The following is a 25,373-nucleotide window of genomic DNA, read 5'->3' on the forward strand; positions in this document are numbered from 1 at the left end:
ATGGCAACAATGAAGTATATGAATTAAGCAAGGACATACCTGATCTAAAAGAAATGTAAATGCAAATAAATTTAACTGTCAAGAGAGTCAAATAAGGGACCTGCAGAAGATGAGGTTTATATGTGTTTATGAAAATAACTTTCCAGTTGATCAACGTGCCATTAAAAAAAGCAGACACCACACTGTAATGTGAAAATTGCTCTAGCTTGGCCTACAGACTGAATCTGTACCTGTTACACTACATAATTATTGTGTGGGATTTTCTTTATTATCTGCAAGCACTGTTTGCCAATAGAATGAAATGCTTCTGATACTTAACATAAGATTGAATTGAAAAATGATCCTCACAAACCAAACATTAAGAAATAAGCAAAAATATAACATTAAAAGCAGCATTTGGGATTCAGTTCTTAAGATTACTAGGTGAGTCTCAGAAGAGCATTTTAGAGTATTGGTTTGAAATATTAGTGACAATTTATAATGCTGTGCTTTCAAAATTCTTCATTTGCAACTTAGAATGACAACAGACAAAACAAAGTTAAAAAAGATTAACAGCATTATACTAGGCAAATTTACTCATTACTAAGTTGAAAGTCAATAGACTTTCACTCAGATAAGTACAATAGACGATGAACTCCTGCAGGTAGCAGGGCTTAGAGATCTTGGCTGATCTCAAAAAAGCTAAGCATGTTGGATTTGGTTAATACCTGAAAGAGAGATAAGCAGGACCTGTAAGCTAGACAGGGAGGTTTAAAAAAAAAAGAACAAAAACAAAATCCAGGAAAAGACAATGTCAAAACACTTGTACAGTTGCCAAAGAAATCTATGTGGCAACGGTTGTTGGGCAAGGGTGGAAGGCAGTGCATGTGATAGAGACCAGATAAGGTTGAGTTCATGAAGAATATTTAGAAGCACTGAATCCAACATCAAGGGACTATTACTAGTTGCTAGAGGATACTACAGAACAACTAGCCACCACAACTAAGGAAAAGCAATGCAAGCCCTCATACAACCCAACCAATACCAATGGACCTCTATGAGACTGGAAGATCAGCTCAAAGAAGCCATCATGGCCTTTATTTGTTCGTGTGCAGAACATGGAGATGATGATAGCCCAAGGCAACCTTATGTTGCCCATCATTTGGACCCCTACACAACAGCACAGCCAGGCTCATGCTTCCTGTGATGATCAAGCAATATCAGGCAGAATCCACCTTGCGATCAGATACCCATGAAGACTCCAGAGTTTCTAAGAAGCCTGTGATGAAAAGGAAAGTTCTGAAGAGAATGCCTGACAGACAGGTACAAGTCTCAGGTGAATCCATCACTGGTGAACCAGAATGCAACAGTCCAAGTGACCCTGTGTATGAGGACTTAAGTCAGGGAATGTACCTTCTGAATACTCAGGAGGAGGAGGAGGAGGAGGAGGAAGAGTTTGAGAAGAAAAACCAGCCACACAGTTTCCCTGATTCAAAGGTTGTCTATTCCTGGGGCACTATGGATGAGAGCCAGAAACAAAGGTCCTGGAGAGACAGCCAGAGTTACAGCACTTTATCCTTTGAGCAGGACTTGATCCCAGCTGCCTAATCCAAGTCCTTCATATTACCTTCATATTAAAGCTGGAACAGTCCCTGAAGCTGCCAAAGAAGAACCCAGGAAAAGGTGTGTGCTGGAGCATCTGGGAACAGATGTTCTCCAAGTCTTACCTCCTAAGACTCAGCACATATATATCCCCAACAATTACCTGGTACCTACAGAGAAGAGATCCACCCTGCACTGGGGAGTACGCTGTGACCTACCAAATGGTGTGGTGCCTAGAAATACCTATTTCTCCTAGAAATCCAGAGTCTTTAGGATTCCATACACAGGAGTATTCTAAACAGCTACCTTCTTCAAGATGCAGCTAAGCTGTTTTTGTTTATTTTCACATCCAAATCCTCCACAATGGATTTTAAGATCTGTCCTGACTCTATTTTTTGGACAAAGGAGGGTTTTTTTTTAACCTATCTTTGTTAAGCAATTGTCCCATATCATATTATTTGGATTTAAATATTGTCCCATAAGAAACCAGATGGAAAATTAACCCAAACCTACTGAAGTGTATTCAAAGAAAAGGATCTTTATTTTCATCTGAAGATCCTTCACACACATTCCCTCTTCTGAAGCAACGAACTCCTGTACTTTAAAAAAAAAATGTTTTAACTTTTGTATATATAGATTAAATTTATGAAGTAAAATGTTTATTTTTAGTCTTGAAAAACAGAAGAAAGAAATCTATGTGGAAATGTCCATATAGTCCTAAGGAGGCAAGTACAACTCAAATGAATCTTTTTTTTAAAGGATGATGGACCTCAGTAAATAGGTTAGGGTACTTTGGGAAGAAGTTATCTGAGGAATAGGATAATGGAATTTATCTAAGTCAGATGAACATTGCTCTAAATTATGTACATGTAATAGATTACTCATCTGCTTAATGGTTATGTTCTTGTTAATGATGTCGATAATCCCCCTTCCAACTATAAATACACACACACAAATACACATACACGCATATATGAGAGCCAGTTTGGTCTAGTGGTTAAGGCCCCAGGCTAGAAAGCAGGAGACTGTGAGTTCTAGTCCCGCCTTAGGCATGAAAGCCGGCTGGGTGACTTTCGGCCAGTCACTCTCTCTCTCAGACCAACCCACCTTGCAGGGTGGTTGTTGTTGTGGAGAAAATAGGAGGCAGGAGTATTAGGTATGTTCACCGCCTTGAGTTATATATATAAAAGGAAGGATAAAAACATAATAATAATAATACACACACTTTATGTTGAATGTTGATTGTTTTCACCCTGGCTCTGTTTTCGTTTTCATTTTCATTTTTAAAAAAATTGATTTAGAAAATTGTAAATATGTTAGGACACATTAGCTCAAGTTTGTAAATAATAGGAAGCACTTAGTCCACTTCAACTGCTATATATTTAATACCTTCAGAAGTTCAGTTTGCTAGTCCCTCTGTATACTGTTGAAATACATAAACCACAACGCTCAGTACCATTTCTTCTCATTGTCCTTCCATCACAAACTCATCAACCATCACAGAATCATATCACACCTTCTTTCATCTCAAAAACTTTTCAGTCTGCAAAGTAGAATGCTTTTATTACTTATGCCAGATAAAAGGTAGAACCAGCCAAATAAATTCAATTCATCCAAGGACACGTTTCTTTCTGCACAATTCATGTCTGTCAGCATTTTTGAACAATATTCTGGAAATGCCCTTGAAGTTGTTTGGAATGTAACTTTAATGTATCAGCATATGAAAGAAAGTTAGAGAGAGAATGAGAGAGAGGGAGAGAGATGAAACAGAGCAGAGAAGAATCTTTATGAAATGTTTCTCTTTTGCTGCTGTTGTTCTGCCTGTTGCATTTTTTAAAATATACACTTAAAGTCGAAAAGATGGAAATGGGACAAGAGAATCTCACTGCATGGATTAAGTAGAGATACCATACTACTATTATTCCCTGCATTCTGCCTGTATCAGATTCCCCACTCTCAGCGAATTTATCTCACATGATCAAAGGTCAGATAAATTGGTGGTACTCTCTCCTGTCTAGCAATTTGATATTTTTGGCTTTTTTAAAAAGGAGGAGTTGGCAGGGCCACATGCTCTTTGCACAGTCCCCAAGGAGAAATCTTAAACGTGATACAAATCAGGTTCTCACTTTATTATATTTCAATGGCCATAACAGCAGAGTGGAGCATAGCTAACGTAACTGCCTAATTTACATTGATTTAAAAGATAGTTGGGAACAATTTTTCCAATCCAGTAATAGATAAATTCATTTGAAGAGACAGATTTCAGAGACACTGTACTTCCCTTATCAGTTACCGAAGCATCCTGAGAGAAATCAGTTCTGCTAGTCCAGGAAGTTCCATTTTTGGACCATTTTGTACATGGGCAGGAGGAATTGGCAAGAAGAAAGGAGAACCAGTGTGGTGTAGTGGTGAAGGCCTTAGGCTAAGAGTGTATTAGACTAAGATTCTAGACTTCTCAGCCATAAAAGCTCACTGGCTAACTTTGAGGCCATCACTCTCTCTCAGTTCAAACTACTGACAGGGTTGTTGTTGTGGAGGAAAAAAGGAGGAAGGAGTGCTATATATGCCACCTTGAGCTCCTGAGTGAAAGGCAGGATATAAATATAATAAATGAATAAAATAAGGTGGGTTTTAGGAAGCAGGGAAAACCAGCTGTTTCTACCACCTGAGAAGCAATTGTGATAGTTAACTCAACTGCATATTTTCTCTTCATTAGTGGGAACCTGATGCAGGATAATATTTGTGAAGTTCCTCCTGCAGGCTTCCACAAATGCATCTTATTGCTGAATTATTACCTCTGAACACATATTTAAAAAGCAAATAAATATGAAATGGCATGTATATATTAATATATATATATATTAAGGCCATCCATCTTTGAGCAGCTAACAATGTAAAACTAATATAAAACAATGAAAAATACAATAAAAAGTAAACCTAATAAATGCAAGATCCTCCAAACTTCTGATCAACGTAGCTCAAAATGGGACTTCCTCACAATATTTTACTTAAAATGAAAGTTGAAATTAACTCAACTTTCTGCTTTTATTAAACTTCAAAGGCATTTTAAGGGACACCAAAAGAGATTTTTAAGAGAATTGGACAAGGAACATAAAAAAAGGGAATTCCTATATTCATAATATGGATAAAACTAAGCACATTTCTGAAAGCTGACTTCTAAGGACATTTGAAAAAATAGATCTTGTGGCAGTAATATTAAAGGTGAGTGTCAAATACCTTGTAAGATATTTGTGTCTTGTTTTCCCTAAGAATCTTGAATCCAAACACATCTGGATAATTTAAGAATTTGTTGCTTCAAAACTTTTAAAATGTTACATTCCTTTCATGGCTCATATCTGCATGCTAAAATCAAGATGCAGACCTCTCCTTGCAAGTAGTTCAACTTAAATCTAAACAAACTTAGCATTTCAAATGTCCCATATTTTTCATTTGGCATAGATATCATATTGACATGGCCTAATGTAATAGTATAAATATACAAAATACCATTCTGGATAAATATGTTGTGTCTGTGGGTATTTACAGTGGCACTGAGAAGACAGATTTGTCCCCCGCCCCCCCGCCCCCATGAGAATGAAGACCACACATACCTGATTTTGGTTTCTTATAGGCTGTTGTGATGCTATCCTATTTACTATGGAACATGCAGTTGGTCCATATTGCTCAGACTTTATTTTCAAGGATGAGGATCCAGTAAAACAATGGCTCCAAAGTAACAGCAAATTTGAGAAACAACAGTAGTTATAGAGGCATGAAAACCTGAGTTCCTCCATTTGGCAACTACTTATTTGGGAAATAGGTCAGCTTCCCTGGAAGCATTTTTTTTTTCCACTTTCAGAAATGGAGCAGGAACAGATGGCACAGATAGATGGTTTAGTCTGAGAAATGAGCCGTATGTGTGTGTAAATCCCCAATTCCCTTCTCATGAACTTCTGGGCCAAAAGATCTACAAGGAGATCCATGCTGATTTATAGCTATCGGTAGCATTTGTTGCCATTCTCTGTATCTTCATCACAGCATTTTTTTCTGTCTAGTCATCTTTATGGCCGTAAAACAGAGTGCTGTGTCAACAGAAAAAAAAAAAGCCTTACTGACTCCCATGCATTGTGGAATACTTAAGCATCTCCTCCAAATGTAGGTTTTGACATTTTGCCCAGTGCTGTACTGAAAGTTTTCTCATCAAACTCCTAATTGCTAAGTAAATCTTTGCTCAATATATCTCCACGGAGAACAGGCGGAGAAGGATTTCAGTTCTGGTGTTAGTCTCCTTTTTGCTTTCAGAGTAATATATTCCCTTTCTTCATAGGATATTCTTTAATCTGCAAGTTTCTAATGTTCTTCTTGGAGCAGTTTATTTCTCTGCAAATAAAAAGATCTATGCTGTACTTCTAAGAGTGCTTTACTGATCAATATGCACCCAAATAAGACAGGTGCAACTTCTTTTTTTCATAAATTAGGTGCTGCTATTTTTTCACCAAATATTCCTGAAATGGTGCAAATCACCACTTGGTCCATGATGGTTGATCATTTTATCGTATTTGTACCACATAGATCAGGAAACTTGGAAATTTATTCCTTTATGTGACCCAACATGGGATTCCAAGAAATAGTTAGGGGCTTTGGGAATTTATTTGTTTATCAAGATCAGATCAAATTTGGATGAAAGACAACTGTCCTGGCGTAGTTACCAGGCCCAAGGTCCTACAACTCTCTATAAATGAGAAGAGATTGATGCAGTCAACCTTTACATTTTTTTGTCTTTCATTCAGGACAGAATTAAACATGACAGCAACCACTGGGCCAACTCTCTGATCCATGTCCAGGCCCCCACCATCTCGTGGAATGATCTCAGCAAACACTTGAAGGTTTTGAACCCATGTGATCCCGAGGATCCTACGGTAGGCTATGTGTGTGTGAGGGGTGGCATATGGAAGAAACAATAGCAAACTGTCCTTCAGATGAACAAGGACAGCTCTCCTCCTCTGCTGGCAGAAAGCAGAAATTATTCTCTGAGCCTGAGCTAAAGCAAATTCATTGATAGTGTACAGTCCAGCAGGACACCAAAAATCTGAATAGTCTTTGTTAGTGCTCCATCATTGCTGAGTTAGGGCACTCAGAGCTTGTCTCAGACTCAAAGTGACTCTTTTCCACTTTCTTTTATTCTCACAGAGTTCTCTTTAAGAAGCATTCTATTGGTTAGACTTTTTCGATTTAGAATTAATATATTCCTTCATCATTAGGGCAGAGACTTTCTGATTCTCTAACAGATTTCTGATGAACCGATGAGAAGATGTGTCTCACCACTGATTCTGAAAAAAAGTATGGATGAACATGGAGCATATTGAAGTTTCTTAAACTTCCTCTTGTTCCTCGTCTTGCTATCATATTAGCAGCAATATGGTTAATATAGTTGGTAAATACCTTTCTGTGAAGTACTATGCATATTGTTGAAGAATATAGGCCCGATGGCTACTTGGAACACCAGATTTCACTCTGGGGAAATTCCCCTCAGAGCAAAGTATTGGACTCATGTAGGTGGTTTCGAAACCATTGTGGCTGCAGCAGGGCCATGGGTCCGTGGCTGGCCATATAATGCCTCACCTAAGATCCTAAGGAGGTCTTTTCTCAGAGCAAAGTACTGGCCCATTTGATAGCAGTGGAGATTTATGGTAGGGTAGGCAGCAACCACCCACTAGTCTGTGGTTAGACTCCCAATGGTCTATGGACAGGTCATAGTTCTGCCAATTCCAATGACCTGTAGTGAGGGTTCTATGCAGCAAACTTCACCACCATAGATTTTACTCACAGAAAGATATTAAAGGAGCACTGGACTTTTCTTTCTTTCTTTTTTGCAAGCACACATGCAGCCCTCCTGTAAGAAGAAAACTCTGTTCACATTATACATTAACTCTTGAATTGTCCAACCACAGGAAACCACGGGGCATGTAGAAAGTTATAAATAGAGTTCCAATGTAAGGTTCTTTTTTAGACACAGAGTTGGGGGCAGAGGAATAAAATGCTCCCTGGGGGAACACTTGATCTGTTCTCCAGGTTTGAGTTGTCAGTTTTGACAGAAATGATAAAAACTAATTAAATTTTTGTTAATTTATTTTATCTGATTTAGTGACTGCTTGTCACACAAATCCCTCAGTAAGTCATACTTTGCTTTCATATCAACCTTTCCACTCTTCTCCACCCCAAAATGCTATTAGGTAAACGCTGGGAAAGTGGACTTGTTTAACTCAAATAAACATAAGGAGCACTTAACTCAATCTACCTTGCACGCTTCATTCGCATGTGTCTGCTTTGGAGAGAAGTTAACTTGTTCCAAGTGTGCAAATCTCCATCTGCAGCCATTTCTTTTACTTGTTCAGTCATTTGGATGAGGGCAATTTTATATTTTAAAAAAATATAGTAAAAAATTATAAAATATGATAATTTTATAGGATCAACAATGCCAGTAATGGGATTGGGTGATGGGGAGTCTATATATGTCAAAATTCTCTGAATATCCCAACTGCTTGTTGCACTTAGTATATTGTACCAAGACACTTCAGCTTTTCCTAGGAAAGAAAGAAAATGAAACTGTTGCTCATTATGCCCATCCGGTTGATATTTGTCCGCAGAATTATTTCAGAATATTGAGAGAGGCACCATTTTCTTAGTTTCTGAAAGACTGTTTGAAATGTTGACAGACTTCAGAAATGTTGCCATCTGCCATTTAGTTGAACTGTGTAAACCAGGAGTGTGGAACTCATGGCCTTGCAGATATAAACTACAAGTCTTGGCATTACTTGCTCTTTGACATGCAGGCTGGGACTTCTGGGTGTTGTGTTGCTCAGCAGTGTCTTTTAAGCCAGTTGACAGAGCAGGAGGCAAGTCTCTGCACCTTTTCCAGGATGACATATCCTATTGTGGATGTACTTATCTAAGACAGATAAGAGTTTCTGATGTGCTTATGTTCAAATACAATTACTAAGTTACAGTATATCATATGAAAAAAAAAATATTGCAGTGTGCCTGTTGCATTGTGCCATAATCTTTCTAAATCTTTCCTCAGGACAGTTATATGAACTGAACATTGATAGTGCACCTACCCTGAAGAAGCTTGCAATTTCAAAAAATGGTTGCCACAAAGGAAGAGCCACAAACGCAGCAACTATTTACCAGAAGATAAAACAGTGAGGTTGTTTGCTGTACCCACTTCTAGTCCACCCACATCCCTGATTCTTCTTACTGTGCCAGCTCATCTTTGCCTTTCTGCTGGACAAGTGGATTAATTGATGAACCAAACACTTGGTGGTGGCTACTCATCACTGTTCAGTTTGAAGCAGGCCTGTAGAGCTTAGATGTATCCCCTTACAAGATACATTTGTCCTACCATCACCACCACTTTCCCAGGATTCAGGACAGTGGTTCAAAACAAAACAGAACAAACAACTTCTTCTGCCAAGCTTTTAAATGTTAATTGAGGTTCAATTTTTAATTCTAATTCTGGTTGTATTAATGCTGTTTTAGTTTATGTTTGATATTTTTATTATTGGAGGCCACTGACTGCTGAAGATAACAGAAAGGTGAGGAAGAAATTTGGGAAGGGCAGGGCAGGGCTGAGAGATAGCAAAGAAGATGTCTGCAGAAACATCCTGGTCCTTTCCTTTTTGTAAAGAACTGTGACTCAGACGGGTCAATGATCTTTTCCAATGTATCTTTTCCTGTTACATTAGTTATCCTTTGTATGGTCTGAATCCATTTGGTAACAGAGCCAAGAAAATTCCCTTTAAATTTTCCTTTTAAAAAGGAAATGGCCTTTACAGCCATCAAAATTTGCTTTGACGATAGAAATGCACTGTGGATGAAAAGTGATTTATTTGTTTTATATCTGGAGCAAACCCAAGGGGGAGTAGATGCTCCTAGTTAAAAATCAAAGTTATAAGTGTAATTCACGAGTACAACACAGTGACCATGGTCTACATTGTTTCATTTCAGTGAATCCTAATTTCTGAACTTGGCAGAATGATTTAGCCCACAAGATTTGCTTTGTGAATGTTGTGCTGTCTTAAATGACCAAGAGTCAAACTAAGCTCAAAGGAGATCTTGCTTTTATCAGCCTTGATGAGGTAATTTCTGCATTAAGGGACTTAAATTCTCAAAACCAAGCTTCTAGGCAATCAGGAGGAAACCAAGGAACGTGACTGTGCACTCATAACAAGCTGGGAGGCCAAATCTCTCTCTTCCCAACCTACCCTCCTGCTCTTCCTCTTGTGGACAGTATTTGTGTAGGTGCATTCCACATTTTACTTTATGGTATGTTAGGGAGAAGAGGAAAGGGCATGTTGCCTGACAAATGTGTCTTGTGAAACTGATGATATCACAAGCCAGTTGAGTAACTTTTAGACATTTTATAGTTTTATAATATCTGAGCTGGATCACAAACAGTATTCTAAAATCAAGACAAGACTGTTGCATTGTTCCAGAATTCTATCCTTTGTGGCATTTACATCCCATACCAGAAACTTAAAGCCAATAATAAGCAATTAATTAATTAAATTTATAGACCCAAGGCAACTTACAACATTACAGCAAAAAAACTGTGCTTAAAATATAACATTAATGACAGTGAAATTAAAATCAGTTTACAGTTAAAAGCTTGGCAAACGAGATGTGCCTTTATTATTTCTCTACATTTCTGGGAGCATGGAGGTCACCCAGACTTTCCTGGGGAGAATATTCCACAGTCTGAGAGCCACCTAGAAGAAGGCCTTCTCCTGTGTACCAGATAGAAAAGTCTCCGGCAGCAAGGCATTTTTAAAAGGACCTCTCCTGCTGATCTAAATAACCATATAGGTTCATGGTGGGAAAGGTGATTCTTCAAAGAGGGAGGTTCCCTAAGCCAATTTGGGCTTTAACATCATACCAACACCTTCAGTTGTGCCTAGTAGACTCCTGCCAATCAAGGCATATCTTTCAGTGCTGGCATCACGTGATCCCTATACCTCGCAATAGTTTGCAGACTAGTTGCAGTATTTTGTACTAACTGGCCTTTCTGAACCATTATCAAGGGTAGCCACATACTAAGCATGTCATAATAGTCAAAACTGGATGTAATCAAGGGATGGATAACCATCACTCAGGAAAGGACACAGCTAGTGCATAATTTGGCATATGTTCTCAGAACAGCTGCTATCTATAACTAGTGACCGCTGAGGATCAAGGTCCAATCCTAGCCTGTTTTTAGGAAGTGCAACCCTATCCAGTGTAGGTTTCACCACAGTCCCCAGTCCAATGTTCTTGTCTGGGTTTAATGTTCTCCCTTATCCAACCAATAATTGAAGTTAGAGAATATTCAAGGGTACCAGTTGCTTTCTTGGAGTTAGATGGTGGGGAGCAGTGCAACTGAATATCATCAGCCGTCCACTCAAATGCTCCTTCAGCTCCCAAATGCTATTATAGTAGCCTTGTCCAGTCTGGCACCCTCTAGACAGTTGAAACTATAACTTTTAGAAGTCTAGATAGCATAGCTTTCAAAGACCACAAATGGAATGCATTTGCCAGTGTGTTCACAACAGGGTTCTGGAAAAAACCTCAGCAGAAGAACATCAATAAAATATGATAGGTGTAGCGAGCATGTCTCCATACATGTTTTGAATGTTCAAATTTGATGATAGGTAGCATTATTAAAAAGATGCACTTAGCTGACATGGAGAGTTAAAGCTTGGTGGAAGAGCGCATCTTTTGCATGCAGGAGTTTCAAGGTACAATTCCTTGCATCTCCAAGCTGAGCTACCAGATTTCCAGCTTGAACCCCTAAAGAATTGCTACCTGCAGATAGAAGAGATAGCTTTAAAACTGGTGGACTTATATTTTTTTTAAAAAATAAGCATCCCAGCAGAAAATTAGGTAGCTCAGGCAAAGAAAAATGGTAATTAAAAAAATCCACCTCCTGCTGGGGTGTGAATTAGAGTTGTTCTATGTTTAAAGCAGATGCTATAGTGAACCACCTAAAGTCACTAGATGAGATGGGCAGTTATATAAATATTATAAACCAACCAACCAAGAAATAAATAATGCTAGTAAGGAAGACCAGCTCCAACAGCATCATGGTAGCAACAGATGGTATTCAGAAAAAGCAGGAAAAATGTAGTGATGGGACATTCCTGTCTCTATAAAGCAGCCAATCAAAATGCAGAGCTTGCATAGAAAACAAAATAAAGTGCAACAGGCAAATGGAACAGCCACTTTTGAGGTGACAGATGCAGGAAATACTACTTTGAAAGTGGAGTACAGAAGTGTGCCTGGAGGCCACATTCATGGTACATGAGTATAGAAAAACATACATTCCTGCCCTCCAAAAATGGTTGCTGGCTCATCCTGTTGAGGGAATAACCTTGCAGCGCAGATATGCCCGTGGTGGGAACTCCATCTTTTACAAGATGAGATTGTGACTCAGGCCTCCTTTAAAAGGGAGCATCAGAAATCTTTGTTATCTCTTAACTATGTAAATAAAACTGCTAATGGGAGGCACTGCAATTATTTTTAATTATAAAACTAGGTAGCTGTTGAAGGAGAATGTTGTTTTGTTTTAGGTAGATGAAAGGATTTGCTTCATGACAAATCTCTTCATCTTTAAATTGGTTTCTAATATAGAGCAACATGTGAACTCCAAAGGAGAGCTTCATTCTGGGATGCACTTTAGTTAGCCAACAGCATCCTCAAGCTTCTCTAGTGGATGCTGCCGTTCTGTCTTGGCATTACCTGAGCCTTCCAAGTGGACTGCATTTGCACAGCTAATCCTCAGATCGCAAGCCCTGGAGATTTTGACTCAGAGAAAAGCTGAGAAGAATACCTGAGAAGTTGCACGACGTTTTATTTTTCTGTGATCCTTTATGCTCAGTTCATAAAGTATGAACACTCACCGCCACTTTAACGACAACAAAAAAGCTAGTATGGTGTTCAAACAGAGCCATTGAAAGTTACTTCATTTGTCCCGAAACACATTGCAAGCATGTCAGCAGAGGGAGTGGAGGTGACAATCTGAAAAGCCAGGAGGGAAGAGGGATGGAGACAATTCCTTGAGTTCCAAAGAAATAGCATTGTTTGTAAATGTTTTCATGTTACATTTTACAATAGTGGCATTCAGAAGACAGGCAAAGGGAAGCAAAAGCAACTCTTTACACATCTGTCCAGATGACAACTTTCTAAGTTTAGCTTAACACATTTTAAAAAGTAAAATAAGAACATGTTTCAACATTGTTGGTCTTTCAGGTTCAATGAATTGAGTATGTCATTTTCATTACTCGGTGTGCTCTTGACCATAAGCCATTACCCCTGGAAACCACCAACTCAAGAAAATGAAACCAAGAAGTAAATACATGGCAGGCCCACTCTGACCCCGGTTGCCCCCACCCTCCACGTGCCAGTTCCTGGCATTTGCTGGGCATGCAGTTACATTGATGTACCAAGTGCAGGTTCAGCAGCAACTTTGCTTCACCTCTGTCCTCCTCACAGTAGGACTATAACATATGCTGTATAGGAACTTAGGGGAGTTGCAGTCCCAGCACATAATCCTCTGGATAATTGGATTTCCCTTTGCTCACTTTTGCACATGACATGTTTTTATGGTCCAGTTATATGATCTGAAAGCAATTATTTCAGATTTCCCAGAGGACAAGAAAAGTCCTGATGATTAGGCCATCTAGATCAGTCCATCTAGTCCAGGATTCTGTGTCACATGATGGCCAACAAAAGTAGTAGCCATTGATAACCCTATTTGCCATTACTTACCTAGCAGACATTGAAAATCATCTGAATTGATGGGTTGGCCGCATCTGATGGGAGCAGATTCTACCATTTAATTATAAATAAGTGCTTGCTTTAGCTGGTCCTGAATTTGCCTGTATTTCATTTAATAGATGAACCTGAACTCTAACACTAGGAGACAGTGAAAGAAACATCTCTGCCTATATTTTTATACTATGCACAATTTTATTTACCTCCATTATAGGGGCCTAGAGGTGTTTGTAGGGGGAGAGGTCAAGTGGGAGTGAAGAAAAAAAGTAGCATTGTGTTATCATAATGCAAGCTCCACCCTTTTGTTAGTGTGTCGTGACATTGCACATATGTATGAAAAGGATAAAACTCAATGGTGTAACACTGCTTTTGACATTCTGGTGAAAATCTCTGATACAGTGGGCGCCTCTATAGGGTTCAGCAACTTTTTCCAGTGATGGATATTACAGTGCAATTTTGAGTGAGGTCTTTGGCACAAAAATATATATATTTTAAACATTAAAAGGGTTTTTTTTAATTAAAAAATGTCCAAAAACTCATGAGATCTCACATTGTAGGAGGAGAGCCATGTTCATTTATGGTGGCAAAAAGATCAGGAGGAATTTGGTAACACCTTTTCCAACCAACAAATTTTATTTCAAACAAACCAGTCAGGAGGTTATAAGACACCTTTTAGACTGGAGATGTATGAAACCCTTGGGAAAACATGCAATTCAAAAGGTTCCTTAGTCCAGAATGGCCCTCCCAAATCACTTCATTGGAAGAGAACATGAAAGAAGTTCAAGTGGGACCAATTAACCACCATTTTTAGAACAGCAAGCTGCTTTATTCCAAGGTAGCCTTATCAGTTACAATCCTAACTTGTTTTCTCCCACTCTTCCCACCTCCGGATACTTTCCTAATTAGGAAAAAGTTTCTGAATTGGTTGGAAATGGTTATACTTGAAGAAGGCAAAAAGAAAAAGAAAAAGCTTCTAAAATGGTCTTCAGTTCCAGCCTCTTTATTTCTGCCTTGAGTGCCTCCTACTTGATTCTGGGAAAGAGCAGCTCTGATTAGCTTCATATCCAGACTGCAATCAAATCAATGCAGCTTCACTCAGTTTATCTTACAGCACAACATCAATTTCTTTAAATGTGCTGTAAGCATAGGAATATTTATGCAGTCATTTGCTAGGTGCACAATTATAATACAATTACAGTAACTGAGATTCAGTGGACTTATCACAGCTCTCCTGATAACAGCTTCTTCATTCTCCCTCATGGCAATGCCATATTTTATCTACAAAAAGGGGAAACACTGTACTTGTAAATAGTAGCCTGTGATCCACATCCAAGACCAGAAATAATTCTAGAAGTCTATGTTTAGGACAGGATCAGGAGGAGGGTGTTGATAAAGTATCTGAATAAAGCCCTTATTTTCTCTTTTCTAAAATGCCTCACATTCCTCAGAGTCTAATTTTAGAGTGTTATTGCAGAGGTGGAAACTGACACTGGAATCAGGAATCCTTAAATTCTTTATTTTCAAGAAGAACCATGGAACACAGCATGCTTATAATATATCACATTACCTATAATAATTTATAATTTACATTTCTAAAGCTACCCAACTTCTGAACTGTGAGAACAGGGTTGGGGCCTTTTGAATCTCGTGTGTGTGTGTGTGTGTGTGTGTGTGTTCCAGAGGGTGGGCTTTGTGACCAAGAAGGCATGCTTTCTGGTTCCTATTGGGCAACATTATTTAATGGATGGGACCTAGATCATACCAACTGTGTCCCAGTTTACAAGATGGGCAGAAACAACGTCCTCCAAATCACTAGGCTGTATGCCATGTAGGCTTTATTTGTGATAAGCAGCACCTTGAACTACACCTAGAAGCCTACCAGTAACCACTGCAGCAGGACACATTTCATGAAGCTGAAGTGTTATGTGGACATACCATGTTCTTATGCTGCAACATTGTGGATTAGCTGAAGCATTTAAGTGGTCTTCAAGGGCAGACCCATGTAAAGCACATGTGAGGTAATCAAGGGAAAGGCAACTATGAGGAGGGACTCTTGATCCAGGAAGGGGTATAATTGGCACACAAAATGCAGCTGTGCGAAGGCCTTCATAGCTATAGCGGCCACCTGCTTTTTGAGCAAGAGCTGAGAGTCTAGAAAGCCCCTAAATTGCATACCAGTTCCATCTGCAACCTCATTGAGAACTAAATATGGAAGGTCCTCAGATCCAGAAAGTCTATGTATCCACAGCCACTTGGTCTTCTTACGGTTGATCTTAAGTCTGTTCCTCTCCATCCAGACCCACATAGCCTCCAGGCACTGGGACAAGACTCTGACAGCATTACTCAGTTGGTCAGGGGTCAAGATATACAGGTGAGTATGATCACTTTAGTGATGATATCTGACCCCCTGATAGTGGATAACCTCATCCGGTGGTTTCACATAGATGTTTAATAGGGTGGGTGGGACCACTGAGTATTTGTGATGGAACGTGAGGGTGACCTTGGAAGAAAGAGATGCCACCTAGGGAATGATCAGATAAAAGAGAAAGGAGTCTGTAATGGAGTAACTGCAAGAGAAAGAAACTTAGGAAGGACCCACCCTAACCACTCAGGCGGTAAATAGGGAGGGCAGGAGATTTGTACTTTCAGACTTGCAAGATTGATGTCAGCCCTCCCAGATAAACCAGATAGGAAACATGACTAGATGAGCTAATTCTCTTTATTGTAAGGCTACATTAACAGAATCTTGCAAATCTGAAAGTACAAATCTCCCACCCACCCTATTTATTGCCTGACTAGTTAGGGCAAGTCTTTCCTAAGTTTCTTTCTCTGGCTGTTACTCCATTACAGACTCCTTTCTCTTTTATCTGATAGTTCCCTAGGCGGCATCTCTCTTCCCCCTGTTTTCCAAGGTCACCCTCACATTCCATAACAGTATCAGCCTCAAAGGTAAACCAAACATGGAAACCAAAGACATGCAAGTTAATCCTACTTTTATTATAAGGTTACAGTAACAGAATGTTGCAAATCTGAATGCACTTCCACCCTCCCTTCCTTTATTTTTGTGAGAACTAGGGAGGGCCTTGTCTGAGATGCTTTCTCAAATTACATTTCTGCCCCAAACTGAGATTTCTTTTATCTGGCCATTGTCTTCATTGTGGCTCTTTCTCCTGTTCCTCAAGTTTATTCCTTCTGCCCGTTACATTGAGCCCTGTAGCACCCCACAGATTTGGACTCAGTCTGTCCACACTAACTGGAATCAGTCACAGAAAATGGAGAAGAATTACCACAACACTGTGCCCCCTTACTCCCAATCCCTATAATCAGTCCAGAAGGACACCATGGTCAAAGAGATCAAAACTCATCAAGTGATCATGAATAACCATTACAGTTGATTACCCCCATCCCAGCTATCCCAGAGGTCATCAGTAAGTGCAATCATTGCTGTCTCAGTGCTATCCTCCATCCTAAAACCAGTTGAAAAGGATCTAGATAATCCATATCTTCCAGGGCCCTCTGAAGCTGCATCTTGACCAGTTTCTCAAGAACCTTCCTCAGAGAGGGGAGGTTGGAGGTTGAAAGTTGCCCAGGACTTTTGGGTCCAGCTCTTTTTTTTTTTTTTTTAAGAGTGCATCACTGCCTTCTGCAAGGCAGACAGAACCACCCCCTATCTCAGAGAAGAAGTCAAAACAAAATGGACTCAACCACACCTCACCTCCCAGGAGCCCTACACCAACCAGGAAAGAGGTGGATCTAACAAACAGACCTAAGGACTTTGTCCATTTTCTCCGGAGTTGCAGAATCAAATTTTTCCAGGTAATAAGCAAGACTGTTCCTCTGTTGCTTCATCTTGGCTTGCTAAATCACATCCCCATCTGGGCAGGTAGCTAAATAATTCTGGAAAACCATTTTTGTTGTTCTCCTGAAATGTTTATAGTACATCACTTAAAAACAATGCACCTGCAGGAATAAAAGAAAAAGTTAGAAAAACTCCACAACTTTCCTTTCCTTTTCTTCTGAACTTTGGCCTCTCCTGACATTCTTTGCCATGGTCAAGACCTCCCAGCTTGCTGCCTGGTGGCCTCCAAAGGAAGGTGTGAAGATTAACAATCCTGAGGATGTATTTAATGAATAGCAACAAGGGATTAGTGACATAGTGTCACCTTTCATGGCCCTCCTTAACGGGCAAGCTGACACTTGCTTTATTTTTGTTTGCATTGTTGAGTAAACTTGGGGAAACTTAACTGGATTTACAGTCTTCCACACTTTCTGATAAGCAGCAACACCATGAACTATTTTCATTTAATTCAGTTCTGACAATGTTTGACAACTCCCTTGCGCGTAGCTATATAAAATGATAATTATTTTCTCCTCCCACTCCCAGAGAAGAATTTTTTTTGAGAAGAAATAGCCTTAAATAAATAAACAATTTTTTAAGAAACCTTACCTTCCTCATGACAGCTGAGATCAGAAGTTGTTAAATTCTGCCTCTGTCATTTTTTGCACTTACTATGCAGTAAGAAACTGCCATTTACATAAAGTATCCTACTTTCTTTGGGGTAACCCAGCGAATCAGAATTGCAGACAGGCATGTGTGCACATGTACAAAGCCATTGAAAAATATCTTTAAAAGGAGGTGTGATACCCAAAAATGCTTTAATAAGGCCTGCTTCAGACTATAGGTGAGAAGAGAGAGAAGAAGCCTGCCATGGTCGAAACAGGCTGTTATACATGGCTGGAGAAGCAGCAATTCATGAGGCTGTCTGTAAAAAGTTTGTGATGGTGGCAAAAACATCGCATTTATACTGTCAAGATGATAGCAGGACTTTTACTTACTGGTTCTAGGACCCAAGTTCTGGTGAGATAGCTATGGCATACTTTTACATCAAAACCAAGAGTCTTCAGGCATCTTAAACAGAAACAAATGTATTATTTATTTTATTTTATTTTATTATTTTATTTCTATAGCCACCCATCTCAACAGGTAACTCTGATTATCCTATTAGCCTTCATGGATTAGAAGTGGGAAGATCTGCTGTTCCTCCCTCAAGCTGAAGAATATTTTTAACAATAGCAAAAATGTTTGTGGACATACAATAAACTTGTTTTGCTCGATTCACTTTCAGATTAAGTATTTTATATTGTTTTTATCATTGTACACTGCCCAGAGACTTTATACTGGGCTGGGTTAGAAATATAGTAAGTAAGTAACCAAATATATCAATATGTAAATTGGATGCCTTAAACACCTTGCCAATGCTTAAAGCAACTCTATCATCCTTTAAAACTCATGAATCCCCTTGAATCAAGATGGTCTGGGTCTCATCCACCTATGGAGTCCATCCTTTGACATATCATGCAAAGCCTGGTATAGCTTTTGAGCAAACCAAGGAAGCATAACTTTGATCTGGCCCAGATCAAAGATACAGAACTTGTGTCCATCTGTTTAACTATGATACCTGACAGTCCCTGCCAGGATGGCCAGCAGCGAGGTATGCTAAGAGTTATAATCAGGTAATATGTGGAGGGCCACTTGTCCACCATCCCTGGTCTAAACAAGAAGTGGATGAATCTTTTCTATACGAGCATCAGATCTCCAGGATTTAAATTTGGCAATCCCGTATTCATGGAAAAATATTCACATGCCTCATACTAAACATACCATCCAGCTTAATGCTGGGAACAAAGTCTAGATTGCTTTAGCACCTAAAAGTAAAATCCACAGGTTGGTGATTGTTGTATGTTATACTCCACTGAATGGTGATAATGGAGGAACCAGAGAAGAGTGAAAAAAAAGGTAATATACATGGAAAATTGTTAGGTGACATACATAAATATTTGGGAACAAGACAGGAGAGTATAGTAAAAGTGACTGGGCCAATTTTGATGGTTTGGTAAGTAGCGGGTGGTGAACTGATGAGAAAATGCTTAGAAAAATGTCTCCTTGCTTCAAATACACAATTAGGCAAACATGCTAGATGTGAATAGAACAAGTTTCTCTGAACCAATGCAGAGAGTCTTTAAAAGTCTTGGCAAGTTCAGGTCTGGGCAGAAACTAGGCACGATAAGGTCTGAGACTTAAATGATCCTTTAACAAGAAAAGGGTGCTCTGTGGCCAAGTGACTGGCACTCTGAAGATTGTTGATAACAGAAGTTGGCCATATTCATGCTATCTTGTTTGTCTGGAACATGCCAGACCTATTAGCCTGCCTGTTTTCTTATACTTCCCCTTCATAATACACCTTCTAAAAAAATAATTAAAAAAACAGAGCAAACAAGCAAACTGCTCCACCCCCATCCCCACCTCTGGACTGACATGAATAGGCCTTAGATACCTTGTTTACACTGCTGCGTGCCAAGAGCAGAGGTGATGAGGACAGTGGCAGCTCATTGCCAACCTCTCTTCAAAATCAGTTCTCTGGAGGGGGAGAAATGCAGATATCCACAAACACACCCAAAGGAATTTGCTGCTAGAGAACTTGGAAGCAAGCCTCTAAAAGCTGTTGCTGCTTTTACCAAAAACAGTATTTCCCCTTGAAAATAATACACAAGAGAACCTCCTCCTCCTATTGCACTAAGAAGCAACAGGAAACATTGTGGAGAAAACTCAAGGGAAGATTCCGGCTCAAATGCCAAGCATGGCTTTGACTTCTGGCTTCCTTGAAGTTCAGATGGTTGCATCTCAGTTCCTCTGATGCAGTCCAGGTACTTCCTTAGCTAGATTCCTGAGGCTTAGCACCTTGGTTCCTGAAATTAATCCAGGTTTAATCCCCAATTTTAGGAAAACACATTCCACCTATCCTATGAAAATGTCCTTAGATATTCCATCAACCGTTGTCTTGAAGGGTGGCAGAAGCTGGAAGGGAGAAGTACACCTATAAGGGAATTAACTGAGAACTGTATTGTGCATACATGGCCACCTGATCTTGAGAGATGAATTTAGGGGCTCTATCATATCGCTTTTTGGTGAGGTGCTCTGCTGAAACACTTGAACATCTTGCTGATCTAAGATGGGAACAATATATCATATAAATGCTAATAAAGCTGCTGTGAAAAAACTGCAAGGATGAGTGACTGGAAAATGGTTTTACCTACCTAGCACTGTTGGTTTTCATCTTTTTTTTTTTTTTTTTGGCTGTTAATATTATATTCCTCATACATACTGAATATTTAGACACAACGTGCTTCTTCAATAAAATATTGTTATTCCCATTTTGCTGGTAGACAGGCTGAAAAGATAAGTAGTAATAGTATATATAATAGTAGATATCATATAATGGGAGTTTGTCAGTAGTTTTAATCAGTGACTCCATCGAATTGAACTATCAAAATGGATGTGATAGAGATGTCCTCATTCCATGACCCTTACCAGATATGACCTGTTACATAATCCTTCAAGGAAAGGCACCCCTAGATCACGAACTCCATACCAGATATGATTTTTTCCCTAATCCCATCAAGAAACAGCTGCTTGCCAGCCCTAAAGTTAATGATTAACCAAACCATCCATATGATTGCATTGATCTCTGATAACTCTAGGTCTTGATGGTATTGAAATATTTTCAAGTAAACCCTATTTTGTGCACTTCTGTGATAAAGAAAGCCCTAATAAATTGTTATTTTTGCTGAGTAGAGTTAAAAATCACAAAAATTACAATTAATAGGCAATCATGGACCCACAATACACATTACAACTCTCCGGGTGGGAACTCCAATCAACCTGGCCTCAACAGGTTTGGGAGTCAGGAGCAGTTGCCGGTAAGCGCGAAACCGCGCTCGCCCGAAAAGGGCGCGAAGCAACGGAAACCCCGCCTCCTGTGCTCGCCAGCTGGGCTCTGCTCTAGGAAGGAGGCTCTGGCAAACCACTTCCAAAAAACAATTGCCTTGAAAACTGCAAGGACTCGTCCAAGCAGTCACTGCAGGGTCAGCAATGACTGAGCGCAGACAAAAAAAAAAAAAAAAACTCTGTAGATTTTATTTAGTAATTTTATTTAGTCTGGGTCACTGACCTGTAATAAAAAATTTGAATATTGAGTTTTCCCAGGCATGTTGGGAATGCTTTTGTGTTCTAGAATTCTAGTATTATTTTATTATGATTTTGTGCTATATCAATTGTGTTGCGCTCTCTCTCTCTCTCTCTCTCTCTCTCTCTTGCTTTTATGCTGTTTATATTGTTTCAATGAAGTGCTAAGGTATTACATGTATTAGCCCACCATCAAAAGACAATGTTGACTTTACCATTTCTGTACAGGGTCAAATATATCCTAAGAAAGATATAGGAATAAAATAGCATAAAAATAATGTGTCAACAAGTATAATAATATTGACTGATAACAATAAAATGGAGTTTCCTATAACACAGTCAACTTTTGTAAGAAAGAATCTGTAAGTTTATGGGCTCTTATTTTTGGATTAAAATTCATACTATGGAGAAAAAGAGGTTGTCTTTCAACATTCTCAGAACTGATAAGGCCATGTGGATATTGACTTGTATAAATGCTAAAGCAGAATTTAAAACAGAGTTAGAGACCTCCTTAACCAGAATCTGCTCGTCCTGCTGGCAAACCAGAAATTTTTCCTTATATTTCCTTATTTTAAAATTATTAAAGCTCTCAGAATATTGTTTTCACCTGAGAAGTCATTAAAAACCAAACTGTTTAGGATTTCAGAAGATTACCTTTCTGTTCCAGGTAGAATGTAAATCTCTCTCACACATTTAAAATATTTATCTATGAGACATACATTATGATGGATATTACCTACTAATATTTCACTTTCATTTTTGGCTCAGATTCCTGCTCATTTTGATTTCTACCCAAATTATTGCCTGTTTCTATTTGCGAACAGGAGAAACAGGCAATAATAGAGCATTACAGCTGTGATAGGCTTTCATGGATATTCACCTACTAGACAATGTTAAGGTCACCCAGAGTCCATTGGAGTTGGACAGCTAATACATTTAAATAAATAAATAAAAAGGTCACATGATTGTTTTAATTGCCTCTGAGTTGTTTTTTATGCAGGTGTTTTTGGTTTTGTGCCTTCGAGTCAGGGTTGACTCCTGACGACTGCCTGGACAAGTCCCTGAAGTTTTCTTGGCAAGGTTTTTCAGAAGTGGTTTGTGCTTGCCTCCTTTCTAGGGTTGAGAGAGAGGGACTGGCCCAAGGTCACCCAGCTGGCTTTGTGCCTAGGCGGAACTAGAACTCCTGGTCTCCCAGTTTCTGACCTGAGGCCTTAACCAATACACCAGCCTGGCTCTCCTTATGCTGGTACTACCATCTAAACCAGTGTTGGTTGGTTGGTTGGCTGGCTGGCTGGGGAATTCTGGGAATTGAAGTCCACTCATCTTAAAGTGGTCAAGTTTGGACAACACTGATCTAAACAATAAACAATTAGGAGGCAAGCTTAATGTCACTAATTTAACTGAGCTTAAAGTTGTCTAATTCTGTATTTCACTGTGCTATTTAGTTCACTGTGCATGAACTGGCCATCAGCTTCTCCCCTTTTCCAGCACGTTATTTTCCTGCAAGGCTGATGGTTTGTCTTTCTTTGAAATGTTATATAAGCCCTGTTCAGGGATTCGGTATGGCAGAAATTTCTGTAGAGGAACAGAAAAGACACATATAGAAAGCTTTGAGAAGCAGCAGGACCTTGACAGCGCTGTGATCTCAGTCTCATAGTCTCTGCAATCACAGTAGTATAAATGAAGGACTCTGTGGAAGTCTGGACTGTACATATGGATGCCTTGGAACCAGGACAGATGATGCTGAGAATAGAGTTACTTTACTTCCAGCTTGTATGGTGCTGAGTCAAGTGTAACCATCTGAAATCTACTTTGTAGCTCAAGGCATTTGGTTTCTTTGAAAATTTCATTTCCCCTTTCAATTTTGGGATGGTTACATTTCTATTAGCGATGCACATACTCCACAAGAATTGTTTCTGATCCTGATTCAGCATTTGGAAAAAGAGTCTGTTTCATATTAAAGTTATTTGAGCCCTCAGTTGGAATCTTCACTTCAAATCTGAATCCGCATATGTCCCATTATCATTGGAAATCAACTAAGGGCTATGATTAAACTTTGTTTTTTAACTTTTGATAAACCTGAATTAAATTTCAACAAGACATTTCTATAGGAACTTTTGTCAGCAGCATGTGGGACAGGCTGGGTGGGTACAGATTCATATTAGGACAGAAATCACAAATCTAATTTGGCTGGATCTAAGAAAGGAAGCACTCTGTCTGTGCTATCACAGCTTGTAAATCTTTCAAACTAAGGGACCTTCAGGAGCAGAGCATGGATTTTCCCTGCCTTGTGGCAGGGGAAACTATTAAAATTGAAGCTCTGTGCTACAAAAAGGCCTCAAAGAAGATGACCTCTGGCAAGTTTTCTTGCCTTATCCTTTATTATTATACACACTTATGCAAATGAAAGGAAATTCATCTCATCTGTTTTGCTTTACATGTTTAATGAGAGACACATTCTGTCCTCAAGCTAAAGATGTAAATTAGATTCAGAGCTTTCAAAGGAGCAGTAGATATGTCTGCAATGAGAACTAGCCCAAAAGAGACATTTCTCGTTTTGAAAGATACATTTCAATCATGATTTTCAAAATGTGACACTTTTCTTCTCGTTATTCCAAGTTCTATGGGCATGCCACAATTGTACAAATTTCAGAATGTATAAAGCTATTTATCAATATTTTTGTTGTCTGATAATACTCTCCAGTATATCAGTGTATGCTATTTGACACGGAATTTGGAAATGAAGTTTTGAAAAGAAAGAAAGGAAGAAAAGAAATACACGGGATGGTGTTTGCACTAATGAAAGTAGAAGACCCAGGCCAATGCATTCATCCAATTTGTAGGGGGAAGAGATCAGGATACAGAATACAAACACAACTATCTGAGTTGAACACAGCAACTTGTAAAAAGTGGACTTCCTACAGGTAGAAAAGGGCTGAATTCTGACTTTTGATATTTCTAACATGCTACATATAGAAATCTGCCATCTGAAAAAGAACATTGACATCTTTTAACTACACCATAATCAGAGCACCAGGCTTCCACAAAGAGGAACTGCTAAACTTTGTATTGAACAAAGATTCTCAGTCATTCCCTTCATCTTTTCTTCAAACTTTTCATCCGTCCTCTGTGTGAACTTTGGCCATTTTGCAATGGGAGTGGCTCCAGACTTGGTTGCACTCAAGAGTATAGTGACATAAGAAGGAAAAAATTAAAGGTAACATCTCCTTTGAGCTGAACTTCATGGACGTATCTAACACATGTTCTTGGCAGCAATACCAAAATGGTTTGCTATTGTTTTCTTCTGCAATTTTTTCTTTTTAATTTGCCAGTCTAGCTGTCAGCCCTTCAAGGTCGACCAGACTAAGAAACCAATGCCATATAGGTCAGAATTATTTTTATTGTGACAGCTCTAGTAACTGAATCTTGCAAGTCTGAATGTGCCTCCCCCTCCCTCCCTCCCTCCCTCCCTTTATCTTTGTGTGAACTAGGGAGGGGCTTGCCTGAGGTGTTTACTCACATTACTTTCTTGGCCCAGGCTCAGGCCTCTTTTATCTGGCTGTTGCCTTGGTAGCAGCTCTTCCTCTTGTTCCTGAAGGCTATTCCTTCTGCCCTCTGCATTGGCCTATAGTCCTGGGATGATACATGAGTCTCTCACCCATTTGCCAAACAGGTCTGTCCCCAGTCAGCTTTTGAGATCAGCTAAGATCTGGCTAAATGCAGAGGCTGCTAGAACAGCTTCCAAAGCAGCTGTGTGTGCCTTGCAAATGACTCAGCTGCCTTAACCGTTTGAAAAGCATACACTCCTGCATGCTGTAAAGGATCTTATCTGAATACTTTGCATAGCCTTAAAAAGACCACTCTCATACTCTTGTAGTAAACCTCAGTCCGCTGAAATGATGAGCGTTTTTCATATTTCTTTTAGGGGCTTCCTTTTTCCATCTGCAGATCTCAGGATTTT

The 25,373-nt window shown here is 39.3% G+C and overlaps 1 long non-coding RNA gene and 1 pseudogene across 1 annotated transcript; one reads left to right on the forward strand and one right to left on the reverse strand.

Moving 5' to 3' along the window:
- The first annotated feature begins 994 nt into the window (after positions 1-994).
- LOC112541018 (centriolar and ciliogenesis-associated protein HYLS1-like) lies at positions 995-1,837 on the forward strand (annotated as a pseudogene).
- A 15,328-nt stretch (positions 1,838-17,165) lies between these two features.
- On the reverse strand, positions 17,166-19,832 carry LOC148216323 (uncharacterized). The gene is made up of 3 exons (XR_015795775.1): positions 19,725-19,832; positions 18,226-18,298; positions 17,166-17,349 (listed from the first exon to the last, which is right to left on the reverse strand). It is a non-coding gene; the product is annotated as an uncharacterized LOC148216323 (long non-coding RNA).
- Positions 19,833-25,373: the final 5,541 nt, after the last annotated feature.

Source organism: Python bivittatus, unplaced genomic scaffold (genome assembly GCF_059951505.1).
Source record: "Python bivittatus isolate LINGU-HERP-01145 unplaced genomic scaffold, Pbiv_v1 ctg000220_np1212, whole genome shotgun sequence".
Taxonomy (NCBI): domain Eukaryota; kingdom Metazoa; phylum Chordata; class Lepidosauria; order Squamata; family Pythonidae; genus Python; species Python bivittatus.